We start from the raw sequence: 8,312 nt of genomic DNA on the forward strand, positions 1-8,312 counted from the left end.
ACACACACACACACTGACACACACACACACTGACACACAAACACACTGACACACACACACTGACACACACACACTGACACACACACAATCTTCTGGACTTAATATTGAGTTCAGCACCTTCAGATTGTGAACCCGCTCCCTCTCCTTCCCTTGGTTTTAGCTTTACTTGTTGCATTCTCTGTCACCATGTCCTCTCTCTCCTCGTCACTCCTCCCACACTAGTAGGACTCTGTTCTTTCCAGTCTGACAGTTAGACACACCATTGCTCTGCCATTCTCACAGAATGCAGATTAAGTGATCACAATCAGCAGCCTCTGCCCCCCCTCCAAAGACTCCACCCTTCCCACCCCTACTGCATAAATGCTATCCCTGCTACACTTCACGTCAGCTCTGTTGAAGAGTCACCGAGAGTCGAAATGTTAGATTGTTGTGTCTCCACAGATGCTGCCTGACCTGCTGTTTCAGTTTATCCAGAGAGGTTGGTTTAAGGACCATCTTAAAAAGAACAGGTAAATGGAGAGGTTTAAAGAGGGAACGATGGAGCTATCAGCTACAAAACATTGCGTTGATGGTGGTAATACTTCTAGACAGTAAATCAACATAATATTGCTCTGTGCACCTTTCCTGGATGTTGATTTGGTCCAGTAATTGTTAGCGTCTTCAGAATTATCAGCTGATGGATTCAGAAAAGCCCGCCGAAAAGTTCCTGCAAGGTACCGCGGTCTTTTGACAAGAAAAACAAGGAAGCGAACTAAGCGTCTTTTGGAAATGGGAATGGAGATGACAGGTGAAAGTGAGGACTGCAGATGCTGGAGACCAGAGTTGAAAAGTGTGGTGCTGGAAAAGCGCAGCAGGCCACGCAGCATCCGAGGAGCAGGAGAAGGGCTTAAGCCCGAATCGTCGATTCTTTATGGAGATGACAGGTACAGAGTGAGAGAGTCAAATATTGTTTCACAGACAAAGCTGGGAGAAGCTAAGTGCTACCTGAATCAAATACTTCGCTGACTCGACAATTCAAGATACTGTGCACTATTGGCATCTACTGATCCATACATTGCATTGAATTACACATTGTAACATGCATCTCCATACCTGATTAGACTGAGTGCAGATAGCAGACAATTCGGTTTACACTTGCCCTCAGTGAATTGGGTTCATTGTCAGAATGTAAGAAATAAGAACCAGTTGGTCCCTCAAGCCTCTTCCATCATCCCAGATGACTGTGACTGATCCACTACTGGAATTCATTTCCCACCGATCCCCAAATGATCTATTGGTCCAGCTTATGGATCTCAATCTTGAGCATTCTCAATCCACTGCCCTGAGGGATAGAAATTTCACAACCTCGAGGGAAGAAATTTCTTCTCCAACTTAGACACAAATGGATGCCCCTTTATCCCCAAAATTATGGCCGCTTGTCCTTGGCTCCCTGTATCGGGGAAAATACTCGTGTACGTCTCAGAAAACCAACACTGAACATTCTCACAAAGGTGATCCAAAACATTCCCGCTCCACGATGTTGCCTGAGCTTCTGAGTATTTCTAGCAACTTAGTCTCTTTCCTTCTGATTTCAGAATCTGCAGATTTTTGCTTTTATAGGTCATGCTTAATGATAGTTCTCGCTGTTTTAGTCCACAATTGAGAAGCTTGTTTCGTTGCACCACCAGCAGTCCAGGTCCCTCCAGGGTGATAGGTCAAAGGGTATAATGGCAATGTTACTGGATTCAAAATGTAGAGGCCCAGGCTAATGATCTGAAGGCATGGTTTCAAATTTTACCATGGATAGCGGGTGGAATTTAAATTTGATCAATAAGTCTGAAGTGTAGAGTGAGCCTTAACAATGACAAGTATGAAACATCATTTTGTGTTGTAAGAATGCATTTGATTTGCTCTTTAAGGAAGGAAATCTACCAGCTTTATTTGGTCTGGCCTACATGTGGCTCCCGATCCAAGGTCGTTGACTCTTAACTACCTCCTGAAATGGCCAAGCTAACCACTGCACTCATGGGTCATTCAGGATGGGAAATGACCCAGCCAGCAATTCCACATCTCCCATGAAAGAAGAACGGAAAGGAAGGGGAAATTGTTTTCATTCTGGCCTCGTGAGAGCAATGTTACAATGCACGATGTTGCTGCAATACAATCAGTTTGATGTGGGATGTTTCTGATACTCACTTGTGGGATGGAGCTGTTGCTGGGTGGTGAGCTGCCTTCTTGAGCTGCTGCACTCAGACCCACAATGGCCTGAGGGAGGGAGTTCCAGGATTTTGACCCAGCGACACTGAAGGAATGGCAATATATTCCCAAATCAGGATGATGAGTGGCTCGGTGGGGAACTTGCAGGGGGTGGTGCCCCCATTTATCTGCTGCCCTTGTCCTTCTAGATGGTTGTGGGTTTGGAAGGTGCTGTCTAAGGTGAAATTCTAGTGCATATGGTGCACTCTGCTGCTATTGTGCTTTGCCAATCAAGGGGGGAGGGGGAATAAATGTGGTGCCAATCATGATGGTTGCTTGAACCCATCTAATTAACAAAACATATGTTTGGAAGTTCCACCCAATCAGGAGCCACCTCTTCTGAGTTCGCAAAGTGCCTCCCCCTGGTGGTTTGACTGTGCCGTTTACACAGACCTGGAAAGGTCTTTTGTCTCACTCCTTACTTTGTGCTGAGCTGGATTATCTCTGCCAGGGTAACATCACAGAGCTCCATTTAACTTCACTAACCCCAGGCTAGGGAGTGGATTCAATTCATCCAAGTTCCCTGCCTCCAACAACTATCTCTTTGTTGTGAACAAAGCTAAATTGGTGCTTTTGAAACACCATATGGGCCTAATCAAACATTTCAAGACCATGTCTTACTACCATTACAAAGTGGCATGATTATGAACATGCAGATACAATTAAATTACATGCAACTACACGGTACTATAAAAGACAGGTTATGTTGGGTAGAGAGTCAATTCCCATTCCAACCAGTCCATGGGTTTGGGGACTGGGGAAAGGGACATGATAGAGGCAACATTTTAATTACCAGTGGGCAGAAAGGAGAGTAAAGCCAATTGATAGCTAATAATTCCTCCACCTTTAGCCCACCCACAGGCTCTCAGTTTGCCCTTGCCATCCCTACATCACAGCTCAGTGGGTAGTGTCCGTGGTGCTGAGTCACAGGGGTTCAATTACCACTCCAGCGCAGGAACCCCCACTGCAGCTCTGGCAGTGAAAAAGAAAGACTTGCATTTATAAAGCACTTTTCATGATAACCTATTGATGTCCCAAAGTACTTTATAGCAAATAAATTATTTTTAAAGCATAATCAGTGTTGTAATGTAAAAAATGTGGTCTGTGGGGATGATGGCACTGGGGTAATGTCACTAGACCAGTAATCCAGAGGCTGGGACCAATACTCTGGGGGGGGGGCAACTGATGGGATTTGAAGTCAATGTAGAATTGAAGTTGGCTTCGCTATGGACGTTATCGTCACTTGTTGCTTAAAACACTATCCTAATGCTCTTTGGGAAAGGAGCTCTTTCGAAAACGTCTGCTGTCCTTACCTGGTTTGGCCTACACGTGACCTCTAGACCCTAGAGCAATATAGCTGACTCTTCACTCCCCTCTACAACAGTCTAGAAAATCATTCAAAGGCAAATGGCAATGAACAACAAATACTGGCCTTTCAACACCACCATAGCCATGAAAAAGCAGCAATGGGATCATCAGCAGATAATACTTTTCTTGGCGATGTTAACCGAGGAAGGGCTTATACCAGAAATGCCAGGTCTCCTGCTCCTCGGATGCTGCCTGACCCGCTGTGCTTTTCCAGCGCCACACTTTTTGACTGAGGAATATATTGACCAAAACACCAGGGACAATGGTTGCTCAAACTAAGTGCCGTGGGATCTTTTACTCCCACAGCACTCCTCCCCTGGATCAGGCAGATGGGGTCTTCCGTCGACAATGTATCCAAAACTGCACTGAATCACTCCCCCTGCATTCAAGCCCTGGAGTGCAAATTCAGTCTGGATCCGTGAGACTTGGAGGGGAGTATGGGGCCAGCTGAGATGCAGTTGCAGTTCCAATCAGACTTTGAACCAAGACCATGTCCACTCGGGCCTGTCGCCCTCTGTGGCGTGTGGGTGAGGAAAAGCAGGAGAGCTCTTGCTGATATTTCAGCCAAACATTATCTCTCCTTCCACTTTGCTGAGAAAGCGAAATCTGTTTCTCAAGCCAAATGGTGGAATCTTGTGAAAGCAAAAATACTGCCGGCGCTGAAATAAAAACAGAAAATGCTGGAGAAACTCAGCAGGTCACCTAGTAGAGAGAGACAGAGAGACACACAGAGACACAGAGACACAGAGAGAGAGAGACAGACAGAGAGAGAGACAGACAGCGAGAGAGACAGACAGCGAGAGAGACAGACAGCGAGAGAGACAGACAGCGAGAGAGACAGACAGCGAGAGAGACAGACAGCGAGAGAGACAGACAGCGAGAGAGACAGACAGCGAGAGAGACAGACAGCGAGAGAGACAGACAGCGAGAGAGACAGACAGCGAGAGAGACAGACAGCGAGAGAGACAGACAGCGAGAGAGACAGACAGAGAGAGACAGACAGACAGAGAGAGAGTTAATGGTTCAAGTCTGGTATGCCTCTTCCACGGGAGCCCCATTGGACCTTGTGGGATCTTGCTGTGCACTACTGATTTACAACATTGATTCCACTTGGGGATGCCTGACAGTTGTGAACCACACTGTGGAAATGTAACATTGTCTATTTGCCTTATTTGGTGCATGGGACATTCTCGCTGAGACTGTGGGGAGCTCACCTGAATTCCCCCCTTCTTTTCTGACAGAGTACGGGTGTGATAATGATGGAGTTTAAAAGGGCCGCTGAGTAAGAGCAGCAGGAACAGGAACAGGGCAACAGAAAAGCTTTGGAAACCACTCCCAACAGCACAGCTTAGTAACGAGCCATTCATAAGTGAATAATGAACCCAGTGCAGGGAACAGTACTTCACATGCAGAGTAGCCCCAGGCTCTAGGAGTGGCAGGGACAGAGTTAGTCAATTAGAGTCATAAAGTCATAGAGATGTACAGCATGGAAACAGACCCTTCGGTCCAACCTGTCCATGCTGACCAGATATCTCAACCCAATCTAGTCCCACCTGCCAGCACTTGGCCCATATGCCTTTAAACCCTTCCTATTCATATACCCATCCAAATCCCTTTTAAATGTTGCAATTGTACCAGCCTCCACCACTTTCTCTGGCAGCTCATTCCATTCACGTACCACCCTGTGTGTGTGAAAACATTGCCCCTTAGGTCTCTTTTATATCGTTCCCCTCTCACCCCAAACCTATGCCCTCTAGTTCTGGACTCCCTGACTCCAGAGAAAAGACTTTGTCTATTTATCCTTTCCATGCCCCTCATGATCTTATAAACCTCTATAAGATCACCCCTCAGCCTCCGACACACCAGGGAAAACAGCCCTAGCCTGTTCAGCCTCTTCTTATAGTTCAAATCCTCCAAACCTGGCAGCATCCTTGTCAATCTTTTCTGAACCCTTTCAAGTTTCACAACGCCTTTCTGAAGAAAGATAGAAAAAAGGGTGCTGTACTCACAGTCTGCCCACTGGAAGTAGTGATGGGGCAGGGCCATTGTGAGGAGGGCGTGGGGTGTGTGTATGACTCTGATAGGCTCTCATGAACATGGGTTAGAGGGTGGTGGCCAACTAGGAAGCCAGTGGAAGACATTGATGACAATCTAGAGCAGACCGGTCTGGAGGGAGCTGCAGTTTATGAAGGAGAGAGAGGCTGGTAGACAGCAGTGAGAAGGAGGAGGTCACTGAGCAGGATTCACAGAACACTGGACAGGTCCCAGATGTTCCCTGCAGGTGCAAAGCGATTTTCTCCTCTCCTCCTTCCTCCCCAATCTCACTGACTCATTTTCACACCCTTGGCTCATGGGACTGGGCGTCAGATTCCTCTGTTTGAGATTTTCCAGTGGCTCAGTGGTTGACACTGCTGCCTCACAGAACCCGGGTTCGATTCCAGCCTCAGGCGACCGTCTGTGTGGAGTTTGCACAGTCTCCCCGTGTCTGTGTGGGTTTGCCACGGTTTCCTCCCACAGTCCAAACATGTGCAGGTTTGGGTGGACTGGCTATGGGAAATTGCCCATAGTGTTCAGGGATGTGCAAGGCTGGGTGGGTAGGCCATGGGAAATGGAGGGTTATAGGGCGGGTCTGGATGGAATGCTTTGCAGAGGGTCGGTATGGACTCGATGGGCTGAATGGCCTACTATCCCACCGTAGGGATTAGACAACCTACCACCATTCACCCTCCAGATTTTGGAAGAAACTCAACTGAGTTCCTCGATCTTAATTTCTCCTTCCCTCTGCATTTTCCTCCATGCCCCCAAATCCCTCCCTCCTGTTTCTCTCACCCCACGCGACAATTCTTCCAGTCCAACCCCCTTCCCCACCCTCCTCCCCATTTCTCCCCCTCCCCATTTACCCCCCTTCTCCACCCTCCTCCCCATTCCCTTTGGACGCCTCTCCCCAACCTGCAGCTGCCTACAGTCTCTGCCTGTAACCTGTCACTATTCAGCTGCTCTATTGCCAGCTGATTTTGGATGTTTAAGATGCCCCCCCCGGAATAAGCTCCAGAGTAGGGGAGGGGAGTGAGAGAACTTCTTGAGTAGCCCGTGTTCCCCAGCGGAGTGGGGCTGAGCCTGTTCCTAAGGAGGGTTGAAAGGCTGATGGGGCGAGGCTCCGGAACAAGGCGGAGCACCACCCTCACTAACAGCTGCTGATGTTTCAGGTAAAATACCCCTTCAGCACCCTTACACCCCTTAAATGCTCATTCTAACAATAACAAAAAACACCACCGTGGTGGGGAGATGCAGGTCCATAGCCCCCTGCTGAGTACCCCTTTCAACATAAAAGTGAACTTACAGAAATTAAAATGTACATCTTGTTAAAACAACACCCAGTCTTGTGCAGAGAAACTTCACTTAACCAAATTAAAATCACATCAAAAGCCTCCGATGAAACAGCAAAATGGAATCCCCAATTGGAGATTTTGACATTTCAAAGTCTTATGATGTACTCATTACAAATGCATGTTAAATATTTACCATCTCCCATCCCCTTGCTAATCAGCAATCTCGACTTAAACGACACTGTAAACAAATTTCTCCATTAAAAATTATTTCCACCGCGCCCATGGGGATTATCGAGTTGCAGAACTTTGTAAAGAGGCATTGCTGGGGCTAATGGAACTGACGGGGTAAACTGCGGAGTGTTCCTTACCTTGTCTATGTGTCCGTCTTTCTCCTGACTGGAGACTCAATCTACCCGGATCTGCACACACAAGGGAGGGAGGGAGGGAAGGTGTATGTGTGAGAGAGAGACTGACACAACACCAGACCGCAGCAATCAACCTCCAACATCATCCACCCAACAAGAAAATACACACACACTCAGAGATACACAGCCACCTACAGATCAATCGATAGAGGGACAGTAGTACTGTACAGGGAATTCCTGTGAAAATTACAAAACGGGATCAGAAATGTTTGAGGAGAAAGTGAGGACTGCAGATGCTGGAGATCAGAGCTGAAAATGTGTTGCTGGAAAAGCGCAGCAGGTCAGGCAGCATCCAGGGAACAGGAGAATCGACGTTTCGATTCCTGAAGAAGGGCTTATGCCCGAAACGTCGATTCTCCTGCTCCTTGGATGCTGCCTGACCTGCTGCGCTTTTCCAGCAACACATTTTCAGATCAGAAATGTTTGCTCATGTTCGATCCTGTCTAAACTCCAGAACTCCCCTTCCTAAGCTAAACCTCCGTCTTTCTCTTGAAAACAGCCTCTTTACCCAAGCAACTGGCCACCTATCCTAATATGTGACCATCAGAAATAGGAACTGGAGTAGCCCATCCAACCTGCACCACTATTCAAGAGGATCACAGTTGATTGGTCGTTTCCTGCCCTTTCCCTAAAACCTTTGATTCCCCAACTGACCAAGAAACTATCCAACTCAATCATAAATTCATACAAGGTTTCTGACCCCCACAGCTCTCTGTGGCAAGGTGTTCCAAAGACTCACAACTCCCTGAGGGAAGAAATTCATCCTCATCTCAGTATTAAGGTGGCACCCCTTTATTCTGAGACTATGCCCTCTATCCCAGACTCTCCCATGAGGAGAAACATCCTCTCAGCATTGACCCTGTCAAGCCCCTTAAGAATCCGATGTGTTTCAATGAGATCACCTCTCAATCTCCTAAACTCCAGAGTCCCAACCTGTTTGACCATTTGCTCATTA

The 8,312-nt window shown here is 47.3% G+C and overlaps 1 protein-coding gene across 1 annotated transcript in view; it reads right to left on the minus strand.

The window, feature by feature from the left end:
• rab3da (RAB3D, member RAS oncogene family, a) overlaps positions 1–7,394 on the minus strand; it is a 50,452-nt gene extending 43,058 nt beyond the window's left edge. Inside the window, exon 1 of the mRNA XM_043694932.1 lies at positions 7,301–7,394. The gene's annotated coding sequence lies outside the window, so the exon portion shown is untranslated. The remainder of the gene's footprint in view (positions 1–7,300) is intronic.
• Between the last annotated feature and the right edge of the window lie 918 nt (positions 7,395–8,312).

The sequence above is a fragment of the Chiloscyllium plagiosum genome, chromosome 8 (genome assembly GCF_004010195.1).
Source record: "Chiloscyllium plagiosum isolate BGI_BamShark_2017 chromosome 8, ASM401019v2, whole genome shotgun sequence".
In the NCBI taxonomy this organism is placed as follows: Eukaryota; Metazoa; Chordata; class Chondrichthyes; order Orectolobiformes; family Hemiscylliidae; genus Chiloscyllium; species Chiloscyllium plagiosum.